Below are 17203 nucleotides of genomic sequence, written 5' to 3'. Positions count from 1 at the left end.
TGGTTCATCCCTCTGGCAGATCTGGCTTTTCTCAATTCTCACCTTCTTGTTCCAAAATATGTGTCCCCTGAAATAGTACTGACTGCCCCCTCCCCAATAAACACCCCCTATCCTTTCAGAAAAGCTTATGGACTCTAGTCACAACAGTCTGACAGAGGAAGGATCAATCACCAGAAAATGTATTGACGTAAAAAGATAGAACATGAATGGATGAATCCTTTAAATAATTTATAATAAATGTATAAATCTGTGAGGCTGTACTTAGGCACAGTGGTGCTAAACATGCTCATATCGACAATGAACATCCTTAGTTTTGCAGGTAGGCCTATATGTTTATACATCAAAGTATTGCAAAAAAAAAATGACATTTTAATCATGAATGTTGTACAATTTCATGGCAATGCAAGTGTTGAACCTACTGCGCAACTGCAACTGTCATTGCAGTCTCTCGCTGCTAACATGGTTTTGGTCGCCTTGCACTCATACTAGCAAATGACATTGATCACCCTCTCAATGCACTCACATTACCATCTGGTTGTAGATACAGAACTTAAAGGGAAACTTTGGCATGTTTCAGTCTGGACCCTACAGTTTTTGAAATTGCCAGCAGCTGCTAAACGGGCTGCAATGTAATCCAACATGTCAATAGCGTCCCGTTAATGTACGTCCTTCTTCTCTAAAGGAGAAGTCTCGTTCTGAAATCTCACGAGAGTTGAGTTATTGACTCAGTTGTCAACTGAATATTCAGCCATGACTTTGAAAATATTTTGGATAAACACTAAGCTATGTTTTCTGTACTCCATCACAACAGACTCCCCCTGGCTCTCCTCTCACCATCTCTGTCACGGCTGAATATTTAGCTGATTTTGACAACAATTCAACTCTCGCGAGATTTCAGAGTGATACTTGTCCTTGAGTGAGACTTGGTTAGACACAATAATAAACAGACCGGATCAAGCGAAACGTAAAGAAAAATGTTTGATTTCTCTGTATGGTCCTTTCCATAATGTTGTCAGACACTTTTAAGAACAATCTGAACCTGTCAGTAGCAAAAACAAGTACTTTTAGTGGATGTACACTGACAGGGCGCTATTGCCCCAAAGGATTACATTACAGCCTGTTTAGCGGCTGCCAGCTGAATCACTCTCACTCAATACTGGACCAATTTCAGAATGGAGAAGAGCTGCTTTGGCAGGAACTTTGGCCGTTCTTCCATAGCAGCCCTGAACAAATATTACAAATAAACATTCACACTGTCTGTAGAGATATTGACATACTGTATCTGAGAGAGCACATGTGTATATAAGTATGGGATACAAGCAGGGACATGAATATTTATGTGTACATTTCATGTATTCATGTTGCTGTGTAGAGTATATACAGGCAGTGAAAACAAGACAATAAATACAATAAATACTGACTATTTTATATCTTTATAATATGCAACCTTGGGCTCTGGTATAATGTAATATTTTTTTCACTATTGACATTATATAAATATAACAATTGATAATGAAATAATTGATAGACTTCTTTTCTTCTTTTTTTCCCCTTTCAGTCTTTTGCCATAATCTAATAAAACATTTCAGAGCTGCTCAGGAGAGAAATATAACCTCATTGGTTTGTTGAAACCTCAATGGATGGAACGAATGAATGACTGCAAGTTAGCCAACTGGAAACCTTGAATGGAAAAGTAGTAATGCACAGCAATAGCCGTATTTCATTTATTCATATTCATTTAATTTAAAAAAAAAAATCAGCCTGTTAGCTCACTAGCTAATGTCATTAGATATTAGATTATATATGTAGTTTGAACATAGAAGTCCAACATAACTAATTAGAAATAGTATTCATTTTGATACCTCTATAAAATTTGACATTTTCAGTGGGCCTCAGTGTAATAAAATATTCATGGAAAAAACTAGATATGTGGCTCTGCCTGCTGTTTTTTAACACAACCAAATTTATTATTTCTGCCTGAAAAACAACTCTGCCTCTGTGAAACCTAAGTCACCTCAGGAAGAAAAGTCATTTCATCTGCGTCTGTGATCCTGTTTTCTATCTAAGTGGCTCTCCAAGTGCTCAGAGGATTGGACCTCCTCCACATGGCGCCTGGAATCAGGGGCTCCTTGTCCCATCAGAAATCTACCACCAAAGGTGAAAATTACTGTGCTCTAGTTGGGTAAAGCTTGCAAATGTATCCTTATACCCCCAGGACAGTTTTGTCTGCATTGGTTAGCAGCTTCTGTCCTCTGTGGTCAAAAGCAAAAAAAAAAGTACTTCTGCTTCTGCAGCCCTGAGGTGAATATTCTCTGGGATTATTTGAGTTCAATAACAATCTTACAGTATATAATAAAATAACTTGCATGTAGATTCATATAGTGAGAATTAAGTCTGAGTAATCAATAATTAATTGTAAGGCACAAATCCAGACACATATACTGTAGTAATGAGTCGTTAGCTGGTACTTCGTTCATTTCATTCAGTGGAAGCCTCTACAGAATATGCTTTAATTTTAATTTTTTTTTTTTTAGAAATGTTCAGGCCTGCAACTACTTATTTTCATTATTGATTAAAGAATAAGGCTGCCAATTTTCTGTTGCTACTGAAAATTACCAGCCTTATCCTTTAATCTAGTGATTTTCTTTCTTAACTGAATAATCATTTAGTCCACTAAACACCCAAACATCAGAAAATAGTGAAAATTGTCCATCATATGTTCCAATAGCTCAAGGTGGCATCGTCAAATGGTTTTGTTTTGTCCGAACCCACTGTCCAAAGACCAGAAATATTCAATTTACAAAGATATAAAACAGAGAATAGAAGCAAATTCTCACAGCTGGAACATTTGGCATTTTGGCTCGACGAATGCTTAAACTATGAATTCATTATCAAAATTGTTGTTTTAATTTTCTGCTCATGAATTAATTGATTAATTGACAAAATATTTAGTCTGCACTACAAATATGGTAATAGTCCATTAGGGAAGCTTTTAAAAATTTGGACTTCAGTTTATTGTCATGGATTCAGATTGAGCCACTTCTTAGCTTTAACAGTAAAATATACATTTTAATTTGAATAATGTTCCCCCGAAAGGTCCCAGTAATGTATTCCACTCCACTGTAATCTCTCCTCAACCAGCCAGTGCTGTGTTCGTGTAAAAATGCCTGCAGCCACTTTTCTGTCAGGGAGCGTCTTTGCCACCAAGTGTCACTATTGCAACACTGTGCTGTTTCCTGCAAGTGCTCACCCTGAGTCTGTCTGAGGAAGAGGTGGGGGGGGTGGTTGGGGGGGCGCTGGAGAGAGATAGACAGACCGAGAGAGCGAGAGAGGCAGCTGCTGGGCAGATCCTCAGTCTGTCTCTTACAGTAGTTGTCTTCCTCCTCTCTCGTCCTCTCCCTCTCGCTCTCTCTCTCTCTCGTGGCTCTGCATGCCCCAGAAACAAGGTAGTTCCGTCTAATTGCTCTAATGGCGTCCCATCCTCATTAGACTCTTGACCTTGGCTGTGCGTGATAAGAGTAGGTCAGCGTGGATTAGAAGTGGCCCCCTAGGTCTCCTCCACTCTCCCAGTTACCACTCAATACCTCTGACTCAATTCACTCCCCTGTAAAAACCTCAAGTGCCTCCCCATTTGAAACTGGTCTTGGTTTAACTCTTGAGTATTACCTCTGATATTAATAGCGTACAACATGGAAACCAGACAAACACACAGGTATGACGGACCAAGTAAAACACAGACATTATTCAGATACTTAAAGCTGTCACTTTGTGTTAGTAGTAGGGCTGAAGTGAATGACTATTTGAATGATATGAAGCCTGAGGTGATGTCATTGGTTCTTTTGTCTAGAGCCAATAGTATTTCATTTGCTATGACATTAGATGAGGAAAAGCAGCAAATCCTCACGACTTAGAAGCTGAAAATAGGTCATTTTTTTTATTTTTTTTACTTGAAAAATTACTTAAACTATGAATCAATTATCAAAATAGTTGCCTATTAATTTTCTAGTGATTTACAATTAATTGACTCATCATTTCAGCTGTAGTTAGTAGCTTATTGCATTGTTACATGACCAGCTTTTTGTCTGTCGTAATAACGGTATGCTGGATGGTTGCATCTTTTGTTTTTTGATAATAACATTTCATACCAAAATATACTGTAACATTCCCTTGAACATGTACAGTTTATGGAAATCGCTGTAAAGTCTGATACCATCGAGGTATCAAAACATTTGGACAGCATATTTGATTGGAGGAGATAAGAAAACCAAAACACAGGCTTTGAAGAGAATGACCAGAGCCGCACTTGAGCAGATTTTTTGAGAGATAGAGTACAAAGAGTGGAACAATAGCACTTACTGAATTTTGGGTTTGGACACATACAGATTATATCTTGACCTACATACACGATATATATCAGCCTCTGGAAGAGATACAAGATGATTTGTTGCTAATGATCGTTTGCTATGCGAATAATAAAAACAAAAGGAATTTGGTTTTTCTGTAATAGGATATGTAATAGGTCATATGATAAAGAGATGGAAGGGAAAATGTGGCACAAAACCATGAAATGCTAACTGTAATGATCCCTCGCCGTGGGATATAATATTCACACCTTTTCTAATTCGTAGCTCATCTCATCTCTAACAGACTCTGTGTTTGAGGGGGTGGAGGACGCCACAGCGGAAACAGTGGCAAACAGACAGATATAGACAGAAAATGTTGAGTTGTACCCCCTAAAGACAAAATGTAACAACTACATGAAAAAGACCGCACTGGAGTATCTCTGCAGGCAAAACAGCAATGATTTGGTTCCATAACACCATTATTAGATTCCTATCCACCTATGCAATTATACTTAGCCAGTTTCAGCTCTATAGCAGAAACCAGTACCTCATTTTGCAGGCTGTGTGTGTGCATGTGTGTGTGTGTATACTAGATCATATAGTGTCTGCATTTATGTGGCTAAGTATGTATGAGAGAGAAACAAAAGCAGTGACACAAAGACAAAGAGAGACAGTGGACCAGAGAGACTGAGCTGTACTGCGTCAGAAGACAACAAACAGCACTTTCATCCCTTCAAATTCAGTCCTCCAGAAACAGAGTGCCCTGCAATCCTACCAACACTTCCTGTCTGGAGAAGACCTCTGTTACTGAGTGCTTTGAGGCTTGTGGTAAACAATGTTATTATGCTACCTCTGCGAGAAACTCCAGCTTAATGAAGGATTTACTTCCTATGACCAGCGCTGACTAGGGACCCGATGATTACGAATACTTGTGGCCTCTGGCTATCATTATGTTATGGCTGACCCTTTTCTTCTAGCAGCGATGTTTTCGAAACTCAGCATTAATTAATAAGCTGCGAGCTGCATTCATTCAGCGGAATCTAAGACATAATGGGAAAAAGCAAAACAATATAGAGTCATAAAATAATGGGCTTAGCAGTTTGAGAGACAATCAAGTGCAACCTTGGCATCTGTGTACTGAGGTTCCTGCTTCCTGATGATCCCAGAAAAGAGACTATTGTTCAATACAGCTTCCATCATACCTTCTTTTATTTATCTCTGTTCCTTTTTTCATCCATCCACTCACTTCTTGATCTCTGTAGATGCATGCAGACATTCTGTAGGGACAATATTCAACTGGAAATGTCAACAGCAGGGCGTGAAAGGGCTCATATGTGAAGCAAGTCCACATGATTATACATTTTTAAATATTTATGGTCTAAGGATATTTTAAAAATGCACTGTGGCACGCCAGTCCTTAAATTGTGTTGTTTCCGTATTAGATTTAATTTATATCAGTGCTTTTATTGACTATCTCTTGTGTTTTATTGTTTTTTTTTTTGGGGGGGGGGGGGGACATTTGGGATAAAAACTAAATGCTTCAACAAACAAGAGAAATGCTTCCTCGTCTCATTATATCAAATCAACAGGGAGCAAAACTGTCTGACTAAATTACCTCTCACCAGAAATGACATAAGAAAGTCTCTAAAGAAATAGAAAAAGAAAAAAAAAAAAAAAAAAAAAAAAAAGAATTATCACTGCCATCGCACTGTATCAGAGGAGAGCTGAATCAGTTTGCACAATGGTTTATGGCAACAAACCATGAAGCAAGATGATATCCTTGTTCAAAGAAAATCAATTTCGGGCTGAAAATGATGGAACTGAAGGATACTTTCAGTTGGGAAATTCTCCATCCCTCATGCTCTCCTTTTCTCTCTGCTAGTGTCAGATTCAGTTGCAATGAGATTTTTTTTTTTTTTTTTTTTTTTTAAGTGTTTTGCCTTTTCTGCCTCTTGATCTCCCTCAATTTGCTATGAAGATGTTTCCTATCATGCATGGAGAATTGATGACAATTATCAACACTCTACATGTTAAATTCATTTCACTATCTTTAATATATTTTTGGGAGATGACTGCACAATCCTTTTAGAGTCTTTTCTACTCATTCATTCCCACATCACTGGCAAATCATATATAAATAAAATCCCTCCTCATCTGCTTCAGGAAGGTGAACCTTTTGATACCTTGTAGAAGGGCGGAATATTAATAGTGTGGGAAACAAGTAAACAAGCCTCAAACAGGGGAGGGAAAAGTAAACCCTTACTGGCTGATTACAGCATAATCTGTATGTGCGTGCGCGTGTAGCAGGGGGTTTGTGTGTGTGTGCATATGTGTGTAAAGGTGTGTGTGTGGAGGAGAGATGGACAAACCCAGGGGTCCGTTTATCTAAGCTGACAGAAACAATTTACAGCACTGCCAAATAGGGAGTAAGAGCCCCTCACACACAGAGTGAACTGGTGGGGAACCAGACAGAGAAAGCAGAAACATCTCAAAAATATCTATAAACTCCACCCCTCTCTAACCCTGTCAGATGCAGAGAAACTTGCCCGTGCCTTTATCTCCTCAAGACTGGACTACTGCAATGCGCTCTTCACAGCGATCCCTGGCAAGAGCATCCAGAAGCTCCAGTACATTGAGAACAGCGCTGCCAGGATCCTGATGGGAGTGCGAAAACACCAACATATAAAACCAATTCTGTTTTCACTGCACTGGCTCCCTGTCTCCTTCAGGATTGACTATAAAGTCCTGCTACTCATGTACAAATCCATCAATGGACATGTGCCTCCCTACCTACAGGAACTGACAACCCAGTCTCACAATAATGGCTCTAAAATTGTGAAATGCCTACATTTTTTTGGTGGTATTCTTTTCTATTGGCCTGCATCCATGAGACATGACTGTCAAGTTTCTGTCTTGGGAAACAAACAAAAATGGTTGACATTCCTTTTATTCTCAGTGGAAAATGCAATATTTTAAGATAGTTTCAGCATTAAAATGCATTTTGATAACATTTCTAGTAAGAACGGTGCATTTTATTCTCATAATCTTCATTCAGTGAATGTATATGATGTTTAGTTTGTCAGTTATTATGAAGATTCTTCAAGTTTTCTGTCGTGGTTGCTATGGATGCTGCTATCGCTGAAACCACGTAAGTTGCATGTTGTTCAAAACATTGTCTTTGCATTGTGTAGTTATCTGAGTTATGTTATTTGTGTTATTTCATGTAACTGTTTGATGTCATCAACTAATCAGAAGGTTGGTGGTTCTCCTCCAATCTGCATGTTGAAGCGTCCTTGGGCAAGATAATGAACCCAAATGGCTCCCAATGGCTGTGCCATTGGTTAGTGAGTGTTTGAAACATTGTAAAGCACTATATCACTCCTGATGAGTAGCCTGGCACAGCCTCTGCCATCAGTGTATGAATGGGTAAATGCTGGCATGTGTTATAAAGTGCTTTGAGTGGTCGGTAGACTAGAAAAGCTCTATATAAATGCAGTCCATTTACCATTTGTGACTGAGATGTGTACTGAGCTGGACATTTTACAACAGAAACATCAACATAATATGTCATGGTTCCTAAATCACCTCAAATATATCACAGTTATTTCTGTGCTGACATTCCTTGTTAGATACTGGCAGAAATACATGCTGACACCAATATATCTCATCATATATCAGTGTTGCACAATTAGGTCATGTGATGACAACTGAGCCTGTTCCATTCACTGATGAAGACCCTGAGATGCTGTTGAAAGACAGTAAGTGGATGTTTGAATTGAGATTAAGAGTTTTGTCTGATTTAATACATAATAATATGATTTAACTTTTGTTTGCCAGAAACTGATGATGATGTATATATTGATATTATAGGCCGAAACCAGTTTGTTTTCAGTGGATGATTTTGTGAGCTGGGGCAGTGTTTAGGCTAAAGATCTGGCAATTTGGTTGCCTGATCTGAAACTGTCACACATCAGTGTACAAAGGTCATACGTGCTGACACACATCCTGTACAGAGGCTTTCTTTATGACTCAGAGAAACTCATGCATGCATTTCTCATGAGCAGGCTGGATTATTGCAATTCTCTGTTTATGAGTCTTCCAAACTAAACATTTCATGGATTACAACTTATCCAGATCTCAGCTGCACAAATTCTTCTAACCAGGACAAAAAGATCAGACCATAAAGCTCCAGTCCTCTGGAACCTTCACTGGACCTGTTTCAGAATACATTTCAAAATTCTTCTTTTGGTTTACAAAGCACTTGCTGGTCTGGCTCCACAGTTCATCTCTGACATGCTGTCAGTTTATAACCCCAGCAGATTGTTTTTAACCCTCCTCCATGAGCCTAGAGCACTCTCAAAGTATGGTGAGATGGCATTCAGTATTTATGCACCTAAAGAATGAAACAGTTTGCTCGCTGAACTTAGACTTGCTCCAACACTGTGTTCTTTCAAAACCAAACTAAAGACCTTCCTTTTCACTCCAGCATTTTCTTAAATGTTTGTTTGTTCGTGTATATGTGTTTTTATGTGTATGTGTGTGTGGATGTTTCTGTTTATTTGAACATTTTTTTCTTTTTTTTTTGTTTTTATGTAAAGCACTTTGAACTGCTTTTGTATGAGATGGTGCTATACAAATAAATTTGAATTGAATTTCAATTCAGTTTAATTAAATTCAATGTAGAGAGAGTATCATACAATTAAAAAGATGATTGCTTTAAGTGTTTCCCAATAGATAACAAGTTTAATCCGTGCGCACCGACAAAAGGTTACAGTTAAACTCATGAAAAATATGACAGGGACATATTTCAACAGGAGGAGTCGGCGCCCCACAAACAGCCTTTGATGAAACTACATCCTGTGATCAGCACATAAACGAGCTGTACAGAAGTCGGCATCCAAGCGATGGGTGCACTTACGGTAAAGGCTGAGGCCAGCGTCACAGAATAATGAGCGAAAAGAAAAGATGCTTAACAGCAGATGCTGGCAAAATATGCATGATTAACACAACGGCTGGTGAAAACAACAGCCAAGTGTACAATGTCAACCTCTCTAATATCCTCTTCCCGTGTCACTAACAAACACCCACACACACAAACACACACAACAAAGGCAAATAAGTGCTGCAGCAGCCAATATTGGAGCCTGAATCAATCCTGACCAAGTACAAAACAGAGACTAGACTCCACTTGAAAAGAATAAAATAGAGATTTAATACAGCATAGACTCATCCGCAACACAAGAATTTACTCTGTAGTGAGCAGTAAATGTATGAATCATCATTTTGTGTCATTTCGGACAGGTGTAGTGTCACTAGGGCAGCAGCTAACTTTCATCATCAATTAATCTGCTGATTTTTTTCTTGAATCGATGAATTGTTTGATCAGTAAAATATCAGAAAATGGTGAAAAATGACGGTTATAATTTCTTAGAGTTCACGGTGATGTCTTGAAATGTCTTATTTTGCCTGATCAACTGTCCAAAACCCAAAGATATTCAATTAACTATCATGTATGACACAGAAAAGCGTCAAATCCTCATATCTAAATAGTCGCAACTGCAATTTTTTTTAAGCATTTTTGCTTAAAAAAATGACTAAAACAATTATTGGAATATCAAAATAATATTAATTTTCTGATGATGGACTGATCAAAAAATGGACTTATCGTTGCAGCTCTAAGTGCCAGTGACAATTTTTGAGAGCAACATACAGGAAATATATTTCACCCTCAGAATTCAGACACACAAATAAAATGGCAGACAGTAGATATAGTGCACTTACCGGTAAACAGGGACATGGCCACTAAAACATTATTCAGACTGTTCAAGTCTATTCAAGAGTGGTGAATAGAATTAAATAAAATATAGTGTGATACAACGGAATAGATCAGAACCAAGAGACAACTACCATGGCTTGAGGCTGAAGCCAGTGTGGAAGTATCTTAAAGTGCAATGCCACTGGCGGCCACCACATGCTCCAATAGACTCTCATTCAAAAAGCCTCAACATCTCTCTGGAAATATTAACATCTTTTCTTTCAATGAGTCATTATGGTCCCAATCCCTTAACCTGGACCCTCTATTAAGTAGGCTGCTGGTGGTCATTCTGAAAATTGCTGCTCTGTTAATAAGATTTGAAGACTTATATTAGTTTTGATGTCTGCTGTGTGGACATTGATTGACAGCTGTGATTGACAGTTGGCTCACCTGCTGCTCTCCTTGGCTCCAGGACTCACACTGAGTCGAACTACTGTCACAATATCTCATTAAGTTTAATGTTACCTGATTATGATACCGGCCCTGTTAGCACAATGTAGCTAAAGTAGCTAACATTAGCCCAAGCATGCACTGCTCGGTGTTCCCAGTAGGTAATGTTCGCTTCGTCTGAGGTAGCGGGGCGTGTTTCCAAAGTGTGAAAGGCAACACCCCGCACACCTTATCTGGAAGGTTCTGGCTCCAAACAGAAAAGATGGCACCAACCATAAACTGCAACTCTGGGCTTCAAACCGGCTCCAATGCAAACCAACAGGTGATGTCACATCTCGCTAAATGCATCTTTATATACAGTCTACGGTCCTAACAGACAAGACTAGACTAAAATAGAATAGAATAGACTGGACTAATCTAAAATAGATTAATAAGATTAAATCAGCACAGACATAACAGGACAGACTAGAATATGACAAAACAAAATAGAAAGGCACATAATATATCAGAAGAAACTACTCTACAATAGACTATAGCTGAATAGAATACAGCAGTGTCCAGTGGGAACCAGTGGTCCAAGCTGCATCACATACAAGAAAGCGCCTGTACAACAAGCGGAGAAATCCTTGTGAGGTATAAAGTTTTTGAGAACCTTTTGTCATATTTTCTATTCCTTCTTGCGGTTTTTCCTCTCTCTCTGCACGACACTTTACCGAGTGAGAGCAGGGTCACTGCAGCCTCTGGTTACGCTAATGGAGAGAAAACAAAATGCCGTCAGAAGAGGGTGAAAGGGTCTTTAAGTGGCCTTCTCTTTCTTTACTAGTCTCCAAAGCCTCAGTTTGGAGTACACATGATTACACTTTTCTCTGCTCAAAAAAAAAAATAGAAAAAAGCAGACTCTCTGCTTCTCATAGCCGGTCCACTTTCTGTTGCATAATAACTCGCCTGAGGGAAAACCTGGCTGTGGGAGGTAAATCTTGGCATATTGAGAGACATCCAAATCATCAGAAGCATGTGTTCCATAAAGAAATCTGTACGTTTTTCCAGGAACAGTAATGCTTTGATGTTAATGTGATTATGAGAACGATGAGGTAGACTCGCTGTCGGTCACGTGAATATCTTAATCTAATTATGTTGCTTCAATTAGGGCCATATTCAGAGCATTAACACCAGCATTAAGACATCGAATGCTGTGGTTTATTGAACAGTTTGTACAGATGTTGAGTCCCTATTCTGAGTCATACCGATCATGTCGTTTTCCACATGTCGTTGTGACACTTGCTCAACATACATCCGGTTGTTAATTTTTACAGCTCCTATCTATACTTACATCCGTCCTCCATCCTTCCTGCCTTGAGCCTCGGCACTGAATAATTTCTGTGAAAGTTGCAGGGAGGGAAATAATGTAACAACATTACAAAGAGATGATTGACAAGGCTTGCGTGCTATAGGGCAGCAATTATATGACAAATCTATTGAATTAAAAAACGCCATGTTGATGATTGAATGAGTGAAAATATTAACTTCGACTGCAATGCATTTAATCAGCTTACTGAAATTCTTCTCATAATCAACGCAAGGGCATAAATGATTGTGTGCATATAAATAGTGTAAGACAAAACCCACTTGGTGAGTTTGTGTAAATCAATAAACCTCCTGCAAATAAATAAAAATGCCGATATAAGAGTCAGCGCTTCTCTTTCATTTCTATTGCAGTAATGGACTGGAGTAACTATCACAGCATTTTAAAGCTTTTTTCCTCTTGGGAGGCAGTTTCACCATGAATACATTTTGCCATTCAGATCATGAATATAGAGGGCTACTATGGAACAGCTTCATACCAAAAACCCCCTCGGCAGAATATCGTTACTGGAGAGGTTTTAGGATTTCCACTGATTACAGATACATACAGAACATGGCCCATATACTGCAATACTCCAGTATGTGTTGGATAAAAATAATAATAATAAGTTCTTAATAAGGGTGGATGATATGAATAAATAAAATCTTTTTGCCTTTTTGCGATTAACAGAAAGAAGCATCTCAAGTGACCAAAATTAAAGCTGCGAGCAGCAACAAGCAGGTTTCAGGTTTGACAAAGCTGAGCAAAGTTGCTTCAGCTAGTTTAATTCTGTATATAGAAGCAGTGAGACCAAGCACATACTTGTTTCATCATTACAATGCATGCAGCATTTCACTGTGCACTCAAAGTTCCGTCATTTGTCTCCGCCTTCATCGAATATGAATGAAACTCAGTGTGTATCTTCAGGAGATAGCACAGGATGTCTCCAGTGAGTTTAATCAAGATTGCTCAAAGGCATCTGGAGTTATGAGTAAATATGTGATAGACCACGTCCACTTGCACTGATGAGTATGCCGCTTCAGATTTTACTTTTCAATACTAATTTTGGTGAAATTCTGTCCACCAGGTTGGAACCAGAGAATTTTAGCATTTTTCTTAAAAATTACAGCAACCACAAGGAACTTTCAAGCATTTTTCTTAAAAAAAAAAAAAGCCTCAAAACCATTAATTGATGATCAAAATTGTTGGCAATTAATTTTCTGTTGATTGACTAATTGATTAAACATTGCAGGGAAAAGACTGTGGTGTTGAAAAGGTCAGCGGTGACAAAACTAACAACCAAAGTGCTTTTGTAGCCTAAACCTTACAAAACACACGACACTGGACATGAATTTCGTTCACAAATGTGAAAGTCCTGCAGTTTGTAATGTTGCGATATAGCGCAACGACACATTGACCGAAACAACTAAACTATTCTAAATAAAAAATGCTGCCAGTGAATATAATTCAGGCAGCAATCACAATTCCTCTAACATGCATTTGGCAAAACAAATAAGTGATATATAATTCTAATTTCTTAGACAGAGGGTTGAACAACCAGATTGGAATAAGCATTGAGTGATACTGACTTATGTTGTGATATTTTAGAACAAATACCTAAATATCAGCATATAAGGATATAATGTGGGGATCACTACTGGTGCTTTCGGTAACACTATGATGAGATACTGGCAACAGGACATGTTTTTCATATGTTTAAGGTTTAACTTCAAATTAGAAGTCTCGCAGTATAATACAGTGCAATTAAACAGCACCACAAACTGCAGCCTCTATAAAGTTGAATCAACACCTCTCTAATACTGAAAAACAAAAACGGAATATTACACCTTTCTTGAAGGTAGCATTTACAGCAGAGCTGATGTATTAGACTGCATTAGTTTTAGGTAGGTGAACCTAATAAACTGGAAATGAGTGTATATTGATATTACGCTAACCAAACTCCAGACAATACTGTATCTTATATTCCAGTATTGATATATCGATTTATTGCCCACCTTTACTTCATAATGATTAATGGAAAGCAATGTGCTATCCAACAAGTGTGCCTGCAGTTCACGCATGTGAATGGAAAATGAGAAAATCAATAATCATGCTAATGTTACCATATACACTCTCATCTGCATTTGTGGCCACAGGTGCTGAGCTTTAACACTCTACAATTCATGTTGTATGCTCAGAGATGAGAGATGAAACATTATGCAAATGAGCCAGTCGTTCCCTGTAGCAAGGTGCTCTGACCTTCATCCCACAAAGCCGCTCACACTCATGCTTCATTTTGATCAGGAAATGGTTTATTATAAAGAGGTTTTTTTTTTTAAGGGAAAGAAAAAATATGTGAATGACTGTGATTTGAAAATGGAGCAAAGAGCAAAAAAAAAAAAAAAAAAAAAATTAGTGACCTGGATTTACGAGAGGATGAAGTGTACAATCACTGTTTAATTCTCCCATTTAATTATAGCCCACAAAAAACATCTTGACAGGAAGCTGGGGTGAGAAAATCCACAGCTTCCATTGTTTGCTTTGCTATTTCACGAGTGCCTCAAAGTTCCTCAATGAGCCTTTAGGTCCCACGCGTTGTGGTGAGATTATCTTCTGTGGTAATCGTGTGGGTGCCAGTGGCCTGACAGGGTATGTATAGGAAGGCAAGTATTTAATAAAGGGTTTCTCTTGGCTCTTCATTTCCATTTTTATAACAAGTCGTCAGCTTTGCCCCATGTAATGAGGGTATTTATTCTGTACAAAAGAAAAGGGAGATTAGAGCATCACAGGACGGGATTATAAAAACCTGAGACCACAAAGACAGGCAATCACTTCCAGAAAATCCCTCAACATCTTCGAGCTTTCATCTGCTATTTCCCTGTTTACTCTCCACAGCCCTTCATCTGGCTGCCTGTCTTTGTTTCTCTTGCCCTCACTCAGTTCTGTTTTTCTGCTTCTTGTGCACATGCTCACTCTTTTTGTTTCCTTTTTTAAACCTAAAAGGACATCAGGAAACTGCTGTGATTAATAAATACATGAAAGTAATATCTGGTCCAGTTATAGAAAACTGTTACCAACTACTTTTGTAGATACATAGATCTTCTCTGCTGGTCCAGTTTTTGTGCTGTCTGGCAGTTTCTTTCTAACACTGATTATTGTGAACCTGCTACAAATTGCCCAATGAAATACAAAGTCACTTAAGTACAAAGCAATGTCAAGGACACTGAAAGCAAAAAGTTGCAGGGGCAGTGATAGCAAAATGAAAAATTGCCTACAAAAAAAAATACCCAAGAGAAATGGATGAAAAGAAAACAACTCCACTCCCTGACTGCATAACCCATCCAAAGGCTAAGACAATATCAAGGCAATTTCAGTTCAAATTTAAACTGCCCACTTGTCCCTTTTTCATGAAGCAGATAGAATCTCCGAGCACGGGCCTTGAGAAAAGGTCACAGATAAGACCCGGCACTCTGATGATACACAGTGAATGGCAGTGCTGCGGTGCCTCTGCTTCAAACCCTTCTTCTATAAATTGATGTGAAAGAAAAAAGCCAATCTACTCCGATAAACAAACTAACCATGAAACAAAGAAACATACAAATGAACACCATGTTGGCTTTTCATTACGATTTATCAGAAAGTGACAGAGTGAAATATTGTCTTTTTCAGGGATTGTGAATAAACATAATAAGCTGAGAAACTTCCTGTCAGTTTAAGGCGGCAGCAATCTGAATATCAACAGGAAATAACTGAATGGAAATAAGATATGAGTTGAATGATGTCACCATGTTGAGGCTAACAGTGGGGAGTTTATGGGTAAATTAATTAGAGGAACAATTTGAGGAGTCTCTGTCAGATGAAGAAAAGGTCCGCATAGCAGCCAACTTTGAGACTCATACCCTCCCTGGGAGAGTTCAATGAGGTCTTCGATGATGTGCGGCTTCCTCTCAACAATGACAACCTCATCAGGGAGGGGGCATGATACTCCTTTGTCCAGTATAACATGGATCAGTTTACTCCTGCCAAACTAGAGGGCTACGATGAGCCGATCCTGATTACAGAGCATGGGGACTTGGGTCAGGATGTTTCTTGGACCCCTGCAACTTACCGTTATTCCGCTTCGACCACCTAAGGAAAGAGGTGAGTGATGTGCAGCCATATGAAGGAGAGACAGCCCTGAAAGGCTGGAGAGATGCCTGCGATACTGTCCTTAGTGCCTACGTCAAAGAGTGCTACCCTACTGGAGTCTTTATGGTACATGGGAAAACCGTTTGATGGTCAGCAAACTCGGGGACATCAGCTGTAGGTCAGAGTGGTAGTTAACCATTGGCCAGTTCACTGCTCAGGTCGATACAGGTACACTATTATGAAGATGGGGATGTGCAGCTGGTTAGCCATAAGGAGGTAAAAGAATCAATACCAGTAACTAATGAAAACCAGACAGCCAAGGAATATGTTGACATTATCGAGAACGCTGAAAATGACTAGCGGACCGCAATCAGTGAGAATTACCAGACCATGTCTGACACCACCTTTAAGGCCCTGCATCGCCAGCTGCCTGTCACACACATTAAGATCAAGTGGGATAAGATCCTAAGTTACAAAATTGGCAAGGAGATGCAGAGGGCCTAGTGGAAGATCAGGGACTGATCAGGGAGATGCTTGTTCCATTGGGTCCACAACCCACCTATACATGCGCAAGGACTTACAAAAGCAAAATTATATCAGTATGGGGCAAAGGATTAATATAAAAAAGACATAATAAAAAAAGAAAAACGGAAGATTTGCAGCCTGTTAGTCACAGGTATCTATCTGCTATGAGGAAGATAATCATGGTATGCAGAAAGTAGATGAATGTGTGTTGTTAAAGAGTTGTGTTGGGTCAGTGTGCAGGGCTGTGCTCAGGATTGGAGAAGTAAATCTTTCTTCAGTCAATCTAATTTTCTTCTTTTCTTTCACTTTACTTTTACCTAGTATTTATGAAAATGGTCTAATAATCAATAAATGTAAACTTAAATGATCAAAAACATCATGTAAAACATAAGTAGCCATTTGTTTCCTCTATTTGTTATATTCCTTGCTCCTTATCATAGTCAGTTACTTAAAGAAATGAACACACAAATGCATTAGTAATTAACCACACACATCAGCACAGTAAAAGTTAACCACACACATACACATTAGCAACCTCATACTCTGTATGTGTGTCCTACTGATATAAATAAGATTAAAATGCACACAATATGTGTTGCATCTATGCTGGCCACATGCTGCTCCATGCCAGCCACTGAGGGAGCAGAGTTTAGCTATCTG

General features: G+C 38.7%; 1 pseudogene; it reads left to right on the top strand.

Moving 5' to 3' along the window:
* Nucleotides 1–297: 297 nt before the first annotated feature.
* LOC137186901 (F-actin-capping protein subunit alpha-1 pseudogene) lies at nucleotides 298–16653 on the top strand (annotated as a pseudogene).
* The last annotated feature ends 550 nt before the right edge of the window (nucleotides 16654–17203 follow it).

This window comes from Thunnus thynnus, chromosome 7, assembly GCF_963924715.1.
Source record: "Thunnus thynnus chromosome 7, fThuThy2.1, whole genome shotgun sequence".
NCBI lineage: Eukaryota > Metazoa > Chordata > Actinopteri > Scombriformes > Scombridae > Thunnus > Thunnus thynnus.
The sequence above is the reverse complement of the archived record's forward strand: the minus strand, read 5'-3'. Positions and strand labels throughout refer to the sequence as shown.